Here is a 21,975-nt window from a genome sequence, read left to right as displayed (position 1 = left end):
AAGAGATAATAAGTTAAAATGCACACGGGTTTCATTGGGTTTTGGATTTGTCTTAGGTACATAACCTATATAGTCTACTTAAGTATTCAGGCTCCTGCTGAGTTTTGTAAACATCGATATTTTCACACTTCTCCCGGATACTATATGTCTATATGCACAAGTAAATGCTCTCATATATCAAACAAAGTTATTTTTTGCCGTTGTTTTTGCATTTCGCTTTGTCTCTGCAGTTCTGTTTGTTCGATCTTTAGGTTTCACCTCGGCTTTGGGCCGAGCCAAATATAACCTCTTTGGCCATTGTCCAGTGTAATTTGCATCATGTTCTAGTTTCCATTTATGTATATATTTGCTTTTGCTTTTCGCTAAGGTCTCTGCTTTTTTGTTTTGGAATCAAATCAGAAAACAAACACATAAAAACAAATTTTGTAGAGAGAGAGGGAGATAGAGAAATAGAAACAAAAATGACTTTAAACTTCTACAAATAGTGCAAAGTTTGCTGGTCATTGCCGAACCGTTAGTTGGCCATATATAAGTATATCTGAACAACATATTTGGGCTAGACTGATGAGCGCATGAGCGGGCAGCCCGCTGATAAAGCGACCAGGGGAAGAGCAAACAAAAGACTTGGGCAACGAACGCGACGCAGGGCGACGCAAGCTGAAGCCAGTTTGCGGCATCTTTAGAAATAATTATCGCCTCTGTCCATATTGTTCTAACGTGAAAGTAAAAACCGTTAAGAATTAATAACTATGCAAAGTTTTTGGCCAAAAAATTTGCAAGGCAGCAACAGCAACAAAAACAAAAGCAACAACAACAAAAACAACAAAAAGAGTGCAAAAACAGCCAGAGGAAGGGGCAACAAAATTTATAAAAATAAACTTTTTCTTTTACTGGGTCAACTTTTTGTTGTTGCTGTTACTAATGCTGTTGTTTGGCTTTTACGTTTATAATAGCAACAACAACAACAATAGTCACATCAACAACGATAAATGAAAACAAATAACAGTCAAAACGAATCAAAGAACTTTATTTGATGTCTCAGCGACTGCTCGAGACGCTTCGATATATGCCATATAATAAATAAATAATAAAATCACTTCTGTGATTTATTGCGATTATCAATATGAAAGTGATACGCGACCCAGAGACCTACAGAACGCGCAGCGCTACGCGACCTCGCCCACTTCCAAAACCTAAAGCCATAGGCTAATCAATTTCCATATCCAGCTTATAGAGGTCGGTGGGGGCCAGTCTTCGACAACTAACTGTGGGCGTCGCTCTGACTCAATTTTACAATTTTGGCAACATTTTCGAAAACGAATAGAAGTTACCCAATTAGCTGAGTGATCGGCTATGTCAGAGTGCTCATTTGATGCCGTTGCCTGCTGTCGCCTGGGAGGTCCCCAATACTCTATATATGCATGTATGTATGTGTTTTTGCATATTTGTGTATAATTGCTGGAGATATAATTAATCACGGAATAGTCTTTAATTTAACTGTAATTTGCGGGTAATACTATCACACATTCCCCGCTGTCTGGTGTTCGGTTAGAGTTTTAGACTCAGTTCAGTTAGTGGACAGTTGTCAGCTGGCTGGCCATCATTATCGCTAGCGAGCGGCCATTATCATAATCATCATTATCATTAGCATTAGCATTGGCATTGGCTGAGCAAAGCGAGCTCGCGCTCAGCAGCCACAGCGACCATCACGACAACGGCGCAAAAACAACTGTAAAGCTCACTAAATACAGATACAGATACAGATACAGACAGAGATACAGCTAAATTTCAAGATACAGATCCTCAGCTAAATATATCCATGAATGAACAGTCGCAGACGTTGACTTTTCACTTCTTTGCTGTGCTTTGCTTTGTTTTGCTTTATTTTTGAAATTTTTTTTTTTTTTTTTTTTTTTTTGCCAAATAGCCGAAAGTCTGCCTGATTTTATCTGGCGTGAGAAAACACAGTTAGAACTTTCTTATGAAACAACTTGGATATTCGAGTTAATTACTTTTCCTTTTTAACATCAATGCATAAATAAATTCCAAACTCGTTATTTTGACAGTGCCCAAATCTTCGATTTCTGCAAAAATTAAAAAAGTTTCCTTCACCAAAAATATATTTTATACTACTTCAACTACTAAACAACAAATTAAAATTAAGTTCTATTAAAATTTGAATTGTTGTGTAAATGTCAAGGCAGTACAGCCTACTACTCCAATGCTATATCAGACATTTTAAGTAATTTCGGATAGCTTCATAGGTTAAAATTAAATAGAAAATCGTAAATAATATCCAAATAGCCAGAATTCAGCTTGGCAATTTCTATACATCACTTCAAGCATTCGTATATCACCTCGGCAAAGCAAACAGCTCACATCTCTAATCTATTTAGCTGAAGGTCATTTGGCGTAGGCGCCTCTGTAGACTTGAGCTGAATTCGAGGCCAACCAGCTCTCCCTCAACATCAAAGCCCATATTAAATGCCAATTCCGAATAGTCATTTAGGCCAACATACTCGTCGCAGAAAGGTAGATAGAAAAAAAAACAAAAACAACTAAAACCAAAAGCAGTTGCTAACAGTTGACCAGGCAACAATTGACCGATTTCCATGGCCTGCTCCTGGTCCACGGCTGGCTGATAAATGAATGAGACGTTGGCCAACACCATAACCAACCGAGCAGCATCGCTCCTAGTGCTAGTCGCTGACCTAGAATGCAGCTTCAGCTTTAGCTTTTACTGTTGTCTCTGCCTGTTCCATAGCTGCTTCTGATGCTGCTGTTGTTGCTGCTGCTGCTGCCGCTGCTGCTGTTCTGTGTTCTATTCTCTCTGTTTTATGTGTCGTCGCTTGCAGCGCTTTGTGTCCATGAGTTTGGTTACCAATACCGTTTGCTGCCAACTCCAGCGCCAACTATTAGCATAATCTCAGCCAATGCATTCGCAGCCCCATCCACAAGCGCAGTCGCGGTCGCCGTCGCTGTCGGACTTGACGTCGCAGTCGCCAGCTCTCATTATGCCTCTGACACTGGCAGCGGCTGTGGCACCTCATCATCGGCGGCATCAATTCGCCGCTTGATGCATCGCCAGTCAGCGTGTGAAGCGAACCTGGCCAAAGCCGGCTAAAAGCTGCTGCTGCCTGCTGCCTGTTGACTGCTGCCTGCTGCTCTTGCATGTTTAGCATTCCACTGCTGCCGTGGCAGCAACAGCAGCAGCAGCAGCAGCAGCCGCAGCAGTGGCAGCAACAGCGACTGAGTCAAATTCAGATTTATTTCCTTTGGTTCGGTTTGTTTTCTTATGCTAGAAATTAGAAGAGAATACGCTGAGTAGCAGCCACTGCTACACTGACAGAAAAAGAGAGTGTCAACTTTTGAAAACAAGGCAATGCATATGTAACTAGGAGCACATATATTGATTTTTTCATTAAATAAATTTATATAGATTTTTAATTTCATACATTAATAAAATGAGGCTATGAATAATTTCATATGAATAATTTCATTTTTCATATATCAATTGAAAAGCGAAAAAACTTACAAATATATCAACTATCACATGCCATGTATTGATGATTTCGCAAATATGCTGTTATCGATAATTAGTTGACAACTTATTTCAAACAAGCTGTAATCTATAAAAAAAGATTTTATGAATGGATTTTTTAAAATTATATCTTCAAATATTCATTATCCATCTTTGATCTATCTTTTATAGACTTTGGGAGTTATATTTTCATTTCACCATTTTCGATAACTATAGTCATATATCGAATGTTATTGATACTAATAGATAATATAGCGATATAGCTAATAAACTTGCATGAAGAAACTAAGCTCTCGTCTTCTGTACATTTCAGCTCATGATTATGCTTAAATAATATCCTTATCCTTATAAAATATATATGACATATAACAAAATTCCCGCTAAACATTAAAAGAATATAAGTGCTGACTTCACTTGGCCTATCCATTTGTATTTGCTTTGGTTTCTCTCAGTGCAATCGTATGCCTAATTCTATTCGTGTTTGTATTTATATTTGTATTCATGTTTGTATTGGCATAATTTCTGGCTTTCATGCGGTCTATGTGTGTGTGTGTGTGTGCGCCATAACGGCATTTATAACCTTTTCATTAGCTTTTTGATTTGAAACTCAAATCTGCCTCACGTTGTGTCTCTGCCACAGACAGCCAGCTCTAGCTCTATCTGTGCCCCCATGCCCCAACATTTGTCGAACAACCGTCGCACGCCATTTACGCGCATAATTTTCGGTTAGCCAAGTTTTTTGCCAGAGTCGTTTCCTCCTCTCTTATTTAGCTCTTTTCGTCTGACTGGGAGTCAACTCGACTCGCCGCATTGGCTTACGGCCAGTTCTTCAACTGTCTCTTCTTGGCCATGTTTAGTCAGCTAATATTGAATGAGCGGTTCGCCGGCTGTTTGTGCAAGTCTTTGGCGTTTTCTATTTGCCAATTTTGGGACAATTGCGAGTGCAAATAATTCCAGATTGAGTTCACTGATTATACGTCAAGTTCTGCCTGCCAGGCGAACTCATTACTGTCTATTTAAATATGCTAAGTGCAGTGGCAGATCGGCTAGTAGCCGATCGAGAAGTATGGAGTGCTAGGAAAGTGCAGCAAGACGACTTACAATAGTTGAATATGGCCAATCGCAAAATACATACCTAGATACTAAATCATGGGTACAGAGATTTAATTTCTTGGTCTTCTTTGATTAACAGCTTCCTTCTAATGGAAATCAGTGAATTTTATTTTTGATTATCCATGGATATAAATGCAAATAGGTTTACAAAGCTTGATCAAAGTACATGCATTGATTTTGTTGTAGTACCAGCTACAACATGATAAGCTAACTTGATAATGAATAAGCTGCAAGCCCGCTGATAGCCTTCAAAGGATTACAAGGCCGTGGAAAGGATTATCATCACTAAATTCATTTGTAGCCGTAACCAATAAATTTATCATTTCAGACACTCGTCCGATTTCTTCGGGGGTTTCGGCTAACTGCGGCACCGTATTGAGTATTATTTGAAATACCCGCATTCTCATCTGATCCATCTGGACGCCGATGTCCACGGCACTCAATCCAGCACCCTGGTTCAGCTGCTGCTGGCGCCTAGCATATCGTTGGCCCAGCATGCGATGCTCCCGTAGAATATTCTCCACGTTCTCCCGTATGCAGTCCAATTGCATCAGACGACACTCCCGCTCGCTTAATTCAGCCATATCAAATTGTAATATATTGGCAATTCGAGATATGAATTCAACTATATTCAACGAAACAAGCTCGAATTTGACATATTTGAAAGTCAAGTCGATGCTTTGCTTCCTATTGATTTCAATCATTATTTTCTGGCTGAATTACAGTTGTATTACAGTTGCCCCAAAGTATTAGCTAATCCCCCAGGATCATCTTGTGGGTTTTTTCTTCGCTATTATTACAGATCCATGTATATTCTTCTTCCATGGAAAAGCCTATTTCATGTTCAGTTTCTCTCCCGGCTGTGGTTTGGCTGTTAAGTACATAACTTATGAGACGCGATCAGTTAGATACTGCCCCGCCTGGGTGATCCCAATCATTCAACTTCATAACATGCCGACAGCCGAAAAATATAAAAAATAATAATAATAAAAAAAGTAAATAGACAGAGACGGAGACGGAGCAAGCAAGAGGGAAAGAGAAGTAAAGAAGATTTCACTGGCCAACGAAAATGAAAACGAAATTAATTTCACAATTATAGCAATTAAACGCAAAATAAATTGTGCTTTAAGTTGCAGTGAACGACAATGACCCGCTACGGTCCTCCTCGCACGCCCAGCCCCAGCCCCCGTCCCTGCCCCTGTCGCTGTCGCTGCTCTTTGCTCACGCAGGTGCCCCATGAAAGAAGCAGACGCATAGAATATGATAAAAGCACTTTTCATTACCCGTGTCCGACCCTCGTCGTTGTCGCTGTCGTTGTCGTTGTCGTTGTCGGCGTCGTTGTCTGACCGCCTGCCTCCCGCCTCCCCACCGAGCGCTGTCCACTAACCACAATCCGCTATATGTCATCTTTATTAAATTCCAAAACTTTTCATTCGAGATCTGATTCACTAGAGCATTAAACTTGCACCGCTTTGTTGAAAGTGTGGCTTTTGTTCAACTAAAATTTATTAATAGGCCTTTGCGCATGTGTGTGGACATACATATGTATCTGTGTTTTACACAGCTTCAATTTAATTAAATTATTAGCTGTTTGACTAATATTTAAGATATTAAATGGCGCATAATGCATATTATATATTAGCTACGAAATATTATATCTTAGTATGTATACTAAAGTTTTTGCTCACAAATTTTCATATCATATATTAATAATATTATTACAATAGTTTATCACAGCAGCTAATAGTTTAGGCAGCAGATAAGTACTAAAGACACACATATGTATATCTTATTTAGTATAGATATTTCATCAATAAAATATTAATTGGAAAAGTGGAGTATTTATTTTTAATACCTAATCAATCTTTACGGGCTACAAATTTTAGTCGTTAAATGCAAATATATTTGCATATTGATGACTAATCGTAAGCTAGCTCCGATAAGACCCATGCCAGTAAGTGAACTATAAGAGAGTTGTATATTGCTTGAGTTAATTAAAGCTTGAGAGCTTTGCCTACTCCTCGCATTGCGCACATTGCGCTCCTCAGGGAAAGGGTATTCAAGATTCGCGTACACGCTTCATGAACTTGTCGCCCGCTTTTCATGTGGCGCATTGTACACGACGCGTCGTGGCATCGTGTCAAAATTTCACTTAAAGAAAGGGCAGAAAAGTCGCTTCCGATGTCGAACCAAACTCGGCGCGACTCAAATGAACTGAACCGAACTGAGCTGAACTGAACCAAACTGCAATAATACTAAAACTGGCGGACGGACTCTGTCTGCTTGTGTGTCTCTCTCTCTCTATTTTTTGTTGGCATTAGACCGACTTTTATTTTTAGACGCTGCTTTTCCTCCATTTTATTTCGCTTCGTTTCGTTTTTATTTTGATTTTTATTATTATTTTGTTGTTGTAATTCTCGTGTTAAGTTGACTTTATTTTAATGTCCAGCCGCACTGAAGTCTGGCTCGCATATCTGCGCGGCTTTCTGCTGCACGTGTCGCACGTCTGCTTTCTTGTCATGGTCATCGTCGCTCATTGAATCTAATGGGTTTTACTTTCATTACAATTTTGACAAATGTACATATGTACGTATAGAGCCAGTTGTCGCTACTGTCGTTGATTTCACCTGACACTGTGCACCGAGACAATTTACACACACCAAATTAAGATCTCTGTGTGCGTGCGTGTGTGTGTGAGTGTCTGTGTGGGAACCGCATTAATGTAGATCTTAATGAGTCAGGTGCTTACGTTCAGCAGTCATTAGCCTAACAAGCTGTAGTCGATTATGTATGAAACAAGAATTCGTTGGGCATCTATCAATCACTCCATCTGCCATTCCTGCAATGAAAATTCCCATTGCTTTCTTTTCTTCCGATCAATGAATTTTCCAACTCTTTTTAGCGCTCGCTCCTCCTGAAACAATTGAATCACGTCTTCGGGCTATGATTTCTTCTCCTCGGCTTTCTTATCGAGAACTCAAGCTCACATACAGACATTCGATTACACACACACGTCTGTCTTGGCTTAAGAAAATGCTTAGAAAATTCAAATCTGCTTAATGACCAACTTCTTCGGCTTCATCTTAGAGATTACATTTTTCACTTCAGCCGAGGCCTTAACACCAATTTAAGTTATTAATTGGAAATGCTTAGCATGCTTCCACATTAGACAAAAGGCAACGCATCATAAATTATGCATTTAAATAGAATCGCATTCTGAATAGCCTGCGACGATTTGATTTATTTCATTAAGCTCGCCACAGACATCGCCGCACAAAGGCCATTCAGCTCTCTTAGCCGTAATCTGGTTCAATAGGTGAAAGTGCTAAGCCGTAGAAAAATGACATCGGATTTAGACTTGGACTCGGCGTTGGTTGTTTCGGCTTCAATCTCCAGCATCGTCTGCAGCTGGCGACAGCTTTTTAATTCACTTAAGAATCCAATTAGAGAAATACGTTGCGGTTCTGGCCGACATTTGAATGCCCTACATGAATGGATAAGAAGTTAAAGCCTGCGATATAAATACATATAATTAAATTATAGAAACTAAGACTGTTCAATGTCATTTTTATATACCTTAATTTGTTGTTTTTTGAATACCCTACATGAATAAGTTAGAGTATGCGATGTAATTAAAATCAATTTATAAGAAATAAACCTGTTAAATAGTTTATTTTCAAATCAATTTATAAGCACACTTTACATACATTTGTTTCAATTATTTAGCTATTAAACTCAACTTCAAGTTTTCATTTGAAAAACTTTTAAAATATTCATACTGGAAATTTTAGATAGAAACATTTAGTATGTTTTCATAAAGAGAATGGGAAACCAGAATTCTTTCACCTTTTATAAGGCAGTTGCTTCAGAAATCAATATTGAAGACGGTAATATAGAAAGTATACATAGATACAGATATATAGAAGATCTTATATATTATTGTCTAACCATAGTGCTACAATCCAATGTCCTCTTATCTAATATCCAGTAAAACTAAGCATTAATAAGCGACGATGATTTTATGTTGCGGAAGTTATTCGTGTTCCAGCACATGAATTTAATTAAATGTGCTGAGTATTTTCCTTGTATTTTCTGTCGCCGAGATATTAATAGATGTAAACGACTTTGGCTAACAGATCCGCTGGTTGCATGGCTATAAATAGCATTTAGTTGCTTGGCTTGAATGCCCTGCCCTCCGAGCGGAGGCACACTCCTATAAATTGAGACATTATGCAAATGCTGCACAGTTGGTCTATAACTTAGGCAAGGCAATCGACTGTAGTGGCTAATAGAACTACTAAACTAAAAGATAAGTGAGAGCTTCTAAAGCCCCGCTCCTGGTCTACAGAGAGGGACAGAGAGAGAGAGAGAGAGAGAGAAAAGAGAGAGCGTGCAGTAGATCGCCCGATATACTATCAGTGGAGCTATCTTTGAATTTAAAACTTCTAGTTTCGGATGGTGATTCGAAGTTAAAATTCTCTGATTCGGATTCTGGTTCTGGCTCTCCGTCTGGCTCTATATATTTGTGTTTTTGTTTCTATTTGGGATTCCACTTCCATCTCTGTTTTTCTTCTGCTTTTTTTTTTTTTGTAATGCGCTCTAAGTAATCGTAATGGCCGCGGACACCATCTGCCCCAGCACCGGATATGCGGCAAGAGAGACAAAACAACAATAAATTCAAAGCGGCGACGCAGTCAAGAAAGTGAGAACAGTTATGTAGTGTAACTGATGCCGTTAGATAGCATTTTCCACATACAGCAGCTAGAACAAAAGACCGAAAAGCCAAACCGAGCCACAGACGGGGCCGCAAGACAGACGCCACTAAAAACCAAACGAAGCAAAACCGAAACGAAAAAGAAAACAACACCAAAAACGAGCCTAAAATCTATCTGAAAATGTCCAAAAATTGTGGGGGGGCTAGCAAAAAAAAAAAAAAAATCCAAAAGACTTTCTTCGGTAATAATGGAAAAATAAGAGAAAAAGTACCAAAAATGATTCTAAATGCATTTGTCGCCGTTGGCGGGCTCAGGCATCTTTGACTCTGGCCCTGGCGAAAAGGCTGTGAAAAATAGTTTTCGATTTTCGTTATGGTTTTTCCGCAGTTCGATTGATGGCTGCGGGGCTCACGTTTCTGGGTTTTATGTCTCGTATACCCTGTGCTCACTCAAGGAAGTGGGGGGTTTTGAGTGAGTGCATAAATTAATGTTGATAGAGATGATGCCTTGGCCGGTAAAGTATGCTCCATCAGAGACGTTGGCTAATTCAAAATATAAATAAAATGAAAATAATAAAGTAAACGAAGATTCCATGTTGATTTCAGTCAAACAAAAAATTATCAATATATTAAAATTTGACATATATGATGAGCTTATTTTGAAATCTGAATTATATATTGTACATGTATGTACATACTCCAAACCCTATCTCCAAATTCTACAATGAATGGGTATCTGTTGGCTGATCATTCGTATTTGCAAAGCTTGCTCAGTCATCTTTTTGCTCATTTGCGCATTCCATTAAATGCAGTTTCCCAACTAGAGAATGAGCACAACCTGAGCCTGCGACCACGTTGCAGCCTGGATCTGAGCCATGGAGCTGGATGTAAGCCACACAGCTAGAGATCATCTGCTTGGCCAGGGAAGAAAGTGATTGCCGATAATTGGGCGCTGCTGACAAGCGGACAGTGAAAGCCCAGACACGAACTCCAATAAACCATATAGTATTTCTTGTTCTCCAATTCTCATATTAGAGAGATTTGCCAGTTGGTAAATGGGAAGCCCCACCCAGAGACGAGCCAGAGGCAGCTGTAACTGCAACTGCAACTGCAACTGCAACTGCTATATCTATAGTTGCTGCAGCAGTAGAAGCCATAATTTGTGAACAAGCGGAACCATCAGCCAAGCGAGCAAATCCGTGGAACGTGCTGTGACAATTGACAGTTAGATGCGTTTTGTTCAGTTAGAAATTAGTTGGATGCAGTTGCCGCCGCCTCAGCACTGCAACTGACATTATGATGTCATCAAGCCCAAAGAACAGAAGCAACTCATGTGAGTATATCTTTGGGTAGCATTCTCTGGCAATTTTCCTAGGCCTTGACTCGAAACCGTGCGATCTGCGATTAACAGCAAGAGCAGCAGCAAGACATTGACATCGAATACACTTATCTGGCTGCCAAGCATGAAGATGAACATTCCACATAGATATATGTATACATATATATATATATATATCTCTTCTAGTATATGTGTTTATTAACTGTTAGAGTTAACTAACTAAATCGGAGCGACAAAGCTCCGGAGTGGCATCTGTTCAGTTTACTTAGGGCAAGGTTCTGGAACCAATTCCAGTGCTCAGCCTTTCAAATCCAAAGACAATCAACTTACGCACTCATATCGTTATGAGTGCGATAATCGAGAGCTCGATCAGAGATCCCCAAGTGCACGCCAAGAGGTCAATCAGCTGCTCAACAAATCCGTCCCATTGCCAGTAGCCGAGTTGGAGCAGTTAAGATGATGGAATGGGCTTCATTGACCTCTGTGACCTTTGTCCCAGAGCAGCCAATCTATATCAGTTTTGTCCTAAAGCTGATCTTCTCTCAAAGCTCAGTTTGTCAAGCTATTGAAGAGGTTTTGCTCATCAGAGCGTAAAGTCAAATGTTAGGTATAAATATGAGGAAAGAGATTTTTAAGCTAGAGTACTTTGTATACATCTGCTTTGTATTAATACCATAGAGCTGCTGAGCAGCTTTCAGTTCATTTAAGTTTAATCACAATCTCTTAGAAAAGTTCAACAGCTTAAAGTTTATATTTTTTTTAATTTTGCTTTTTCTTTTTAATTTGAAAAGCTTTCCTTCAGTTCATGACCTTTTTATACCCTGAACCCATTGAAAATGGGAAATCAGGGTATAATGGTTTTGTTAAAAGTATGTAACAGGCAGAAGGAGGCGTGGCAGACCCCACAAAGTATATATATTCTTGATCAGGGCGACGAGCTAAGTCGATTTGGCCCTGTCCGTCTGTCTGTCCGTCCGTCCGTCCGTCCGTCCGTCCGTCCGTCCGTCCGTATGTATGAACGCGTCGATTTCAGAAGATATAAGAGCTAGAGACTTGAAATTTTTTTCCTAGGTCCGTGTATATCACGCGCATATCAAGTTTTTCTTTAAATATCGATAACTACTCCCGATATTTTATTATCGATCAAAAACCTTATCGAATGCTAGTTATTTAATTATATCTCCTACACCTTTAGAGCTAGAGCTTCCAAATTTTAAATGTAGACTTATATATATTTTATATAATTTCGATTTTTGTTGTAATTTTCCCCCCACCCTTATATCCACCCCCTCACCCTCACCTTTGTAAAAGACGTATTTCAAGTACTAGAGACTTGTGCTTTGGAATGTACATACATTTGAACATTATGATTATGTTCTGAAAGTTTCATTAAGATTGTACGTCTAGAAATTAAATTATTCAACAAAGAAATTCTTATAATGTTGCCCACACTACAGCGCAGCCCAAGCGCAGTCGCTGCTTACTGCGCAGTTAGCAGAGCGCGTTCTAATACGTGCGTGTGTATGTATGTGTGCCGAAAAGAAGTGCAGAGTGAATATCAGATTAGAGGGTTTAGGGTATCTCCTAGTCGAGCAGTCTCGACTAGAGTCCTCTTACTTGTTAAGACTCCATTTTATTCTCGGGAGTCTGCCCTATAATGTATTATATCTATGATTAGTATAATGTTCGATTATTTTGCTCCCATTGATAATCAATTGAATTATTATTTGATTAGTTATTAATCGATTATTATTCGTCGATTAATTTAATTAATAATCCTATGATTTCAAAATCAATTAATAATTTTTGGTTGCCATCCCTAATTATATATAAGTAATGCCTTGAATATGTTACGACCTAGGCTATAGGGAAGCCAATTATGTGGACCCATCTAAGACGAAGATTTGCCTTAATCTCTACAGCTCAACTTTTCCCCATGGCTGAATTTAAGTTAAATTTCCTTACAGGACTTGCTCAACCAGATTTGGTAATAGCCAAAAATAGTTAAGTGCTTATATGTCGGCACAATGAGTCGAATGTGGGCCCCATCAATCATGCGGCATGTGGATGAGGAGGGGCCAACACCAAGGCGTGGAGGGCGGAGGGTGGAGGCAAATAAGGGACGCGAATCATTAAACATTGTCAAGGCAACGAAATGGGTTAGTTCCTGCAATTTGTCCATATTCGAATGCAGTCAAATGCAGCGCTTGGGGCAACGTCAAGTTCACTTGCAACACCAAGTGGCACGGTTTGGCCGGCTGCCCGGCTGCCCGGGTGCCCGGCTACCCGGTTGCCCGATTCTGTGGTAACCAAATATGGGAAATATCAGCGACACCTTTTGCAGCAGCCGTGGCAGCTGCAACTATGCCAATGCAACATGTGGCATTGTATCTGTGTGTGTGTTTGTGTGTATTAAAGCGCATTGTGGAATCGACACCAGCGCGGCATCCACCACTGACACAGTTATGTGCAACAAAAGATGCGCGGGCTATGGAGCTTGGCTCTGGCTGCAGCTCCAGCCCTAGCCCCAGCTCCAGCTCCAGCTCCAGCCCCAGCTGCAGCTCCAACTCCATGGCAGCCATATCCACTGCCTGGATGCAACAAAGGTTTGCGGCTAACACGCAACTGGGTCAGCGTCATCATCATTACATCAATGCCTGATCTGGGGTCTAGGCAAATTCGCTGATATGCTGTAGTACACATCTATATACATATACATGTGTGTGTGTGTGTGTGTGTGTGTGTGTGTGCGTGAGCGTGCTGGCTTCAGCGCGCGTGAACGAGTGTCACATTTGCCTCGCGGAACTGGAGCAAATGTGCGCGTTAGGGCTGACACAGCGAACCTGCCAAGCTGACAAGGTGCCCCTCTTCCATCACTCCAGCTCCCCAACTCCGCCCCAGACCGTGTTCTCAACGGCGTCCACATCATGACCGTCTCCATTTGCTCTTATTATGCGCGCTCTCGCATTATAACGGTTCGCAATTACCATTCACCGCTACCAACGCAAAGCGCGCCCCGTTTGCCGCTAATGTGGTTGCTGGCAGCTCTGCCTTCCGTCCGTCCCCCAGACCCTCCCCCTTCTGCCGTGCCCGCCCCTGCGTCTACTTGCCTGCCTGCCTGCTGCATAATTAGTCATTTTCCTGGAGCGCCTCCCGCGCCATTGTTGTCTCTATTTGTCGCTGTGCTCGTTTTAATATGGGACTGATTCGCTCTCCTAGATATACACACATACACATACATATATATATATATATACATACATTTTGTAGCTCGTTGTGCTTTGTTCTTCTCAATTCTAATGGGCTCTTCACACGCCCCCACTAAAGGCGGGAGACTGAAGACTCAAGACTGAAGACTCCAGACTCTAGTCTCTAGACTGTGGACTGAGTGCTTTAGCATCTGCAACCGCAACAACAGTTGGAGGAGTCAATTGGCTCAATTGCAGTCTTCAAGCGTGACAGAAATGGAGCACAGCAACAATCAAGTGACATAAGAGCATAGACAGAGAGAGAGAGAGAGCGAGAGAGAAAGAGAGAGGGAGAGAGAATGAAAGTTAGATAGAGGGCAGCTAGAGCGAGATGGTGATAGCGTGACGAGAATCTGTTTCTGATTCTGATTCTAATTGTAATTGTGATTGTTATGTTGATGCGCTGATTTGGTGCCCAGGTCTGTGATGAAATCATTCCAAATAGTTGCAGTTAAAACACACGTAAGTGTTTCCTTATGCAATCCGAGTGGCAGGTACTTGGAGGGCAACTCACTTGGAGGAGTGCTTGGTGAACCGTTAACTGCCTGCACTCGTGCATCATTCATGATGCGACTCATATTAAGCAGAAGCAGTCACAATCACACACATACTCACACACACACACACAGACACGCACACCCGCGACCTACATTCTTGGCTTAACTACATGGCAAATACTTCGTACTAGAGAGCACTTGACTCTTGCTTATCTTTACGAGGCGAGTTGCACTGATAATAAAATATGAAAAAAAGCTCGTGCTGCCTGAAATAACGGTAACTGGCTGCATTTTACAGCTGATGAAATCAGCTATAAAGAACATGACCTACATTGCGTTCAACTCCATCTTCATATTCACATGATTAGTCCTAGATATTTGTCTATTGCATCTAAGAAGAAAAGTTTTAAAGTTATTTGCAGAATAGAGCCCAGGTTAATTAAGTCATTGTAATTTACTAAGAGAAAAGAAAAAAGATAAAGGAATATATGAATATTTTTGACGATATTTATTAAGTATGTATGTATATCAATTTCGAACTTTGCACTTTGGCATTAAATCGAAGAAAAAACTCATTCGACTTCATTAAAATTTTTATTTTTTATACCCTGAACCCATTTTCAATGGGAAATCAGGGTATAATGGTTTTGTTGAAATGTATGTAACAGGCAGAAGGAGGCGTGGCAGACCCCACAAAGTATATATATTCTTGATCAGGGCGACGAGCTGAGTTGATTTGGCCCTGTCCGTCTGTCCGTCTGTCTGTCCGTCTGTCCGTCTGTCCGTCCGTCCGTCTGTCCGTCTGTCCGTATGTATGAACGCGTCGATTTCAGAAGATATAAGAGCTAGAGACTTCAAATTTTTTTTTAAATGTTCGTAATTACAGCGCGCATATCAAGTTTATCATTAAAAATCGATAACTCATCCCGATCTTTTTTTATCGATAAAAAACCTTATCGAAAACCAGTTATAAAATTATATCTTCTACACCTTTATTGCTAGAGTCTCAAAATTTTTTAGGTATGCCTATATGCAATTTATACAATTTCGGTTTTTGTTAAAATTTACCCCCCACCCTTAAATTCACCCCCTCACCCTCACTTTTGTAAAAAGCTTATTTCAAATACTAGAGACTTGTGCTTTGGCAATTACATACATATCCATGTCATAATCATAATCTGAAAGTTTCATGAAGATCGTACGTCCACAAAAAAGTTATTAAGCAATTAAGTTCTCATAGTAAGCGCTCACTGCCGCCCATGCGTGTTTATGCGTGGTTGCTTGTGTGTGTATGTGTGTGTGTATATGTGTGTGTGTATGCGTTTGTGTATGTATGCGTGTGTGTGTGTATGTGTGTCTGTATGCGTGTGTGTGTATGTATGCCTGTGTGTGCGTACGTGCGTGTGTGTGTGTGTGTGCGTATTTCTTGTGTAAGCTGAAAGACGCGAAAAAGTATTGAAATATCTATTGCTCCAAGGGTTCAGGGGATCTCGTAGTCGAGCAGTCTCGACTAGAGCTTTCTTACTTGTTTGTTTAATATTTTCAATGTGAATGAATAGGAAAATATCCAAACGTCAAAATATAGACATGATTATGTTTAATAACAATCAATCGTACTGATCTGCAATTGATGATCGTGGTATGATAAGGAAGAGGGAAATCAAAATAAATGCCTCAATCCATTATTAAATCATATAAAAATTGAAAATTTTAGCTCAATTACCATTGTACAGACAAAAAATTCATCAGCTTCGATACAATTATATCGATATCGATACCAGCAAAATAATCGATTATAGTGTATCACATTAATTGTGCCATTACTAGATAAGCACGTAGATGAATGGCTTAGAACTTGAGCCATGCTCCCGCACATACATACAAATGTATGTATGTATGTGTGTACGCCTCTGTTATGCTTATCAAACTTGTATATTGACTAGAAGTTAATTTCAATAAAATAAAGTTAGTAAAGTTTATGTAGGCTATGGAACGTCTATTTGTGGGTTTGCTCGAATTCCGAATAATTTGCATTGGAGCATTTACAATTGTGCCAAACGCGGATGTGGAATGAAATTGAAATATGTGTGATAAGTACATGGAGTACTTGAGCAAGGCAGCTTTGGAAAATCATGTTGCACACTCGAGCGTGGACGAGTCTGGTGCCACACTCAAGGTTGCAAGCAGCAAGCAACATACAACAAGCAGCTAGCAGCAGGCAGCAGGCAACTGCGGTTCCATTTTTGCGATAGATTCCAATCCGATTTGCTGGAGCTGGAGTTGAAGCTGGAGCTGGAGCGCGAGAGCAAAGAGAATGAGGCGTGCTGTGGTTCCCATCCCAGAGCTTGGCAGCCCAGCTAAACTAAACCCATTTCCTTCCAAGTTGATCTGCAGCATGTTTGCTCGTCCGCATTTCTCGTCTCGTTTGCTCATTTGTCGCTTCGCTGATGTTCGCTGACAGGCGGCGAGCATTGCGATTCCGACAGCGATTGTGCTCACACTTGAATCAGTGCATCAATCTGTCCATCAGCCAGTCAGCCAGTCGCTCAGTCAGTCAGTTAGCCAGTTCGACTGCGACTCGAAGCGTTTAGTGTATGCACTCATAGTTACATGACTTCTTCTTTTCTGGCTTCATTTGCAAACGATCGAATCTGTAGCAGCTTTATCGCGCCAGCATCCCAGAGCCAGACAGACGCGCCAGCAGAACGCGTGAATGTTCTTACAGATCTACATAGATTGCCACAGTCCACACTCCACTTCAGACTCAGACTCAGATTTAGATTCAGACTTAGACTCCATCTCCAACTCACAGCAGTCCAGTCCAGTTGACTAGCTATCCAGTCGATGCGGGTGCGGGCGGGTGTTTCACGTCCAGGCTGAAGCCAAAGATGCCACAGCATACCACGATGCTCTGCGGGCGAAGTTAACCAAAGGCAACTCATGTAAAGACAACATTAACAATCCAAAGACCAATAAAACGAAGCTTTAATACCCTGTTTTATAAACTGCGTTCGGTTAGCCTCAAATGACTACAACTAAAAGCACATTTTACAACGGTACCTATACTAAAAGTGTCTCACTTTGTCAATAAATTCATCATTCATGACATTCGAGTGAAATGCCTCAGGTTACATTCCCTTTGCATAAATGAATACATACATGTGTACATATGTATATGTATATGTATATATATGTATGTATATGTGTCTATATCCCTTGGTGATACTAAAGAATTTCATTTCGAATATACTCAAAATCCCAGTATATATATTAATATAATGCCTACATCATTCTAATGATGTCATAGAGTAGCTCAATCAATTGTATTTGATTTCCTGATGCAGCAAGAGCAGCTAGGCTTCAGTAAAGATCATTTTTATCATTGCAAGCTTGGCTTTCTTTTCTTTTCTTTATGAAATGCCGTTTGGTTGACAAATTAGTAAGCTCACATGGTTAACAAATCAACGAATGCCTCCACATTCAATTAGATTGACATATTCATCGATGGCTTAAGATTTTTGTACGTACCATTCGAATGGAACGTCATTTCCAGCATTCCCACCTTGACAACGTTAACATGTGACTGACAATTCAACAAGCGCTGCGCAGGCGCAGAAAAATTCTGGCTGGGGACATTGATTTATGGTGGAAATACTCAAGAGAGGCAATCGCCCCACTCAACAAATTCTAAAAATGACAACACTAACAAATAATCAAATCGCTGAAAAGAAATATGCAAGGAATTCAATTTGATCAGCCATCGATTAACGAAATGCCAGAGACTTTAATTATATAAAAAAAAATTTTTAGAAACAAAAATTATTTTATGGGTTATTAAAATATATATATGATACAAAGAAAATATATTTTTATACCCTGAACCCATTGAAAATGGGAAATCAGGGTATAATGGTTTTGTGAAAAAGTATGTAACGGGCAGAAGGAGGCATGGCACACCCCACAAAGTATATATATTCTTGATCAGGACGACGAGCTGAGTCGATATGGCCCTGTCCGTCTGTCCGTCCGTCCGTCCGTCTGTCCGTCCGTCCGTCCATCCGTCTGTATGAGTGCGTCGATCTCAGAAGTTATAAGAGCTAGAGAGCTGGCATGCATACTCGTGAGTACCATACGCAGTACGCGTTTGCTTTATTTTTTCGATAAATCGTCCGATAACTTTTTTATCGAGAATAATCGAAAAATTGATTTTGTTTTTTTTAGCCAAATTTGAACATTTTTAGACCTGGAGTCTTCAAATTTGCGTTGTATATAAAGTTTTGTAATTTACAGATTTTGGAACCACGCCCCCTTCTCCCCCAATTTGTAAAAAACTCATTTCAAGTACTAGAGAATTGTGCTTTGGAATGTACACACATAATCACCATATGATTACACTCTGATCATTTCATTAAGATCGTATGTCTACAAAAGAAATTATTTAAGAAATAAATTCTCATAATATTGCCCACACTGCAGCGCAGCCCAAGCGCAGTCGCTGCTTACTGCGCAGTTAGCAGAGCGCGTTGTTGATTAGAATATCAGCTTGGAGGGTTCAGGGTATCTCCTAGTCGAGCAGTCTCGACTGGAGCCTTCTTACTTGTTTTTGCTTTGATTTTTTAAAATTCACCTGGTATATAGCAAAAATAATTGTGCTCACAGAATAGAAAGAATATTATACATACAATATGTACATAATAAATATTTGCAATATAATTAAAATTGCATAAATATTATTTTAAAAAAATTTAAGTGGATTTTTCTTAGCTCCAAATTCTTCTCTTCTTAATAGCTCAAATCGCACTTGAAATTTATTTTCCCATTTCACATTTAGTTTAGAATAGACTTCCGAAGCTACGCGTTAACTGGGGAACATAAATCTCTGCAAGGAGAGCATCGAATAATTGCAATTCTTTTCTTTTTGATTAATTTGTTGCTGCATGCAACGTTAACACCTGGACAGCTGGACACCTGGACACCTGGACAGCCGGACAGCCGGACAGCAGCTAACACAATTCCATCAGCAAAAGCTCATCAATTTTCAAATTGAAAATTTGCCCAAGCTGATGGGAGGCGGGGCTGTAGATAATGTTGTTGTTATTGTTGTTGCTGCTGCTGCTGATGATGTTGTTGATGGAGTTGGCCAAATCGTTGAAGTAAATATCTAAGCATTAGGCCGCCAGCGCCCAGTTCAATTCTTTGGCTTCACTCTTCTATTTGGCAAGCCTTGTGTGATTGTTGTTGCTATTGCTGTTCATTTTGTTGTTGTTGTGTTGGGTCATTTAGTTGCCAGTTTAGCTAGAGAGTGGCTGTTGGTTGTCTGTCACTTGGCTTGGCAGCGAGGCTTTTGATGCCACGATATAATTTTTGGCCTAATGAAGCATAAAATGGCAACAACAACAGCAAGTACAACCTCATCATGAGCATGGGCATGAGCATTCTGAGTGGCTGGCATTGTCATTGGTAGCAGCAACTGCGTTGCAAGTAAATTCTTTAGCCAGTTGCCCGTTTCCAGTTGCCAGTTGCCAGTTGGCTGTTTGTGAAAGTCTAAAACCGCAGATCAAGTTGGCTGGGCAATCGTGTTTACCCTAGAGTAGGAGTCGCTAGACATGGCCAATGTGCCTGCGGGCCAGTGGGGTGCAGGGGGAGGGGGCGGCACGGCTGGGGAAGAGCGAGGGCGACGTTGCGGCTTCACTGGTTAACTGGCATTTGCAGACGGCTGGCTCTGGCGCACTTGAATTTCGATTCCCATAATTTTGCAAATTATGCAGAAACATTCACGCATACACACACACACACACACACACTTATGCAGTACACACACCCATAAAGGCAGACACACACAAGACATAGATAAACGCAACAGATTGCGGTCTCTGTGAGTGGCCCAGGAAATGGACATTGACGACATCACAAGACGTCAGCGGCAGCAACATCTCTGACCAGCATGTGGGAGAGAGAGAAAACCTGACCATGTCGACCCATAAAAATGCTCGTTATGCCAACAACAGCAACAACAGCAACACCAACAACAACAAGAACAATAGCAAACAAAAGAAATTTCATTTTGTGGCATTTGGGCATCCTTCATCAAAGTCAGTTGAGCGCAGTCATCATAATGTTATACGCCTCTATATATGCACATGCCTACGTACATATATGTATATAGTTAGGAGATATATATAATCATGGTCATAATCATAGTCATAAGCCATAGCAGCTGCTGCTGCTGGGACATGACGATACTCTGCAGCCAGCAAAAGAAAGTGTATATGGGTTTGCCTCACTTGGCATTCAGAATACTCGAAATGCACTGCACTTTTATTGAAGGGAGAGTATAAAGTATTTCTTATATCTGTGCAGGCAACATTTCATTGCCACAAGAATTTGATCTGCAATTTGAATCAATCTAGCTCTCCCGTCCTCTATCTGATTCAACCATATTAAAGATCTATAGCGTCTATTGATTATGTATAGTTTCCACAATGTATCATTATTAATATTCAAGAAATATCATATTATTTGATTATTCGGATGGATGGAGCTCTCATAGTAAATATTACATTAGTAATATAATAAAATAAATCCTCACTATATAATGTAGTTCCCATATAATATCAAATTTCTATGATCTATTATGCCCCTCTTGTTGTGGTTTACATTTTTGGTTTTTTATTATTTATAAACAAATATGGTTCATATCAATATCATTATTGAATTCTATCGTCCACATCATAAACCTCTCTCCAGTTTTCTCATGTCATCACCATTCAGTTTCATCGTTTCCAGAGTATCTTCGAGTCGTTGGCTGGACGCCCACATAACAATGCAACTTGTTATTTTTGCTTTTGAGTGGCAACAATTGCTGTTGTTGCCGCCTGTTCTGACCCTCTTTTTGTTAGTTGAGGCCATTTGAGTGGAGCTTGTCAAAGTGTCAACACTTTTGAACTTGGCCTTGAACTTGGCCCCAAAAGGAATCATCTGGCAGTGACTGCAACCCAATCAGTCACAGCATGATCATCGTTATCATCATCATCATCATCATCTTCGTCATCATCGCCAACTGTGATCTGCTGCACTACTGTGAGGCAAATTGGCTGGGCATCCAAATGCATTTGATAGTTTTGGATGCTGTCAGCTGGCCTGGGCTGCACGCTCCGTACGCATTTCCATTAGGAGCGGCTGCCATCTAGTCATCTGGAGGGCAGGGCTCGGCAGAGCTCAGCCCAGCGCTTGCCATTACCATTAAAGCCAATCAATTCCGGGCCTGGGACGTCCATCAAAATTTGTAACAAGCGCCCGCGGTGCACTCTCAGCTCCAGCTCGCGCTCCAGCTCCACATAGGCACCTTGGGTCTGGCAACTGCATCTAGAACTGGATCTGGATATACTCGTAGGGCTGTGGGCCTGGGCTGAACAGGCAGCTGGGCTATTTGACGGCGCTTGACGCGCGAAATGATTAACATGTTGGCTCAAACAGGCGCTGGCGGCGTGACGAAAGCCGCCAACAACAATCAGCTAACAAAC

At 40.6% G+C, this 21,975-nt stretch overlaps 1 long non-coding RNA gene across 1 annotated transcript; it reads right to left on the bottom strand.

Moving 5' to 3' along the window:
* Positions 1 to 1,006: 1,006 nt before the first annotated feature.
* On the bottom strand, positions 1,007 to 2,199 carry LOC122757754. Its single transcript, XR_006357894.1, has 2 exons — positions 2,013 to 2,199; positions 1,007 to 1,949 (listed from the first exon to the last, which is right to left on the bottom strand). It is a non-coding gene; the product is annotated as an uncharacterized LOC122757754 (long non-coding RNA).
* Between the last annotated feature and the right edge of the window lie 19,776 nt (positions 2,200 to 21,975).

This window comes from Drosophila mojavensis, unplaced genomic scaffold, assembly GCF_018153725.1.
Source record: "Drosophila mojavensis isolate 15081-1352.22 unplaced genomic scaffold, ASM1815372v1 contig_136, whole genome shotgun sequence".
Classification (NCBI taxonomy): Eukaryota; Metazoa; Arthropoda; class Insecta; order Diptera; family Drosophilidae; genus Drosophila; species Drosophila mojavensis.
The sequence above is the reverse complement of the archived record's forward strand: the minus strand, read 5'-3'. Positions and strand labels throughout refer to the sequence as shown.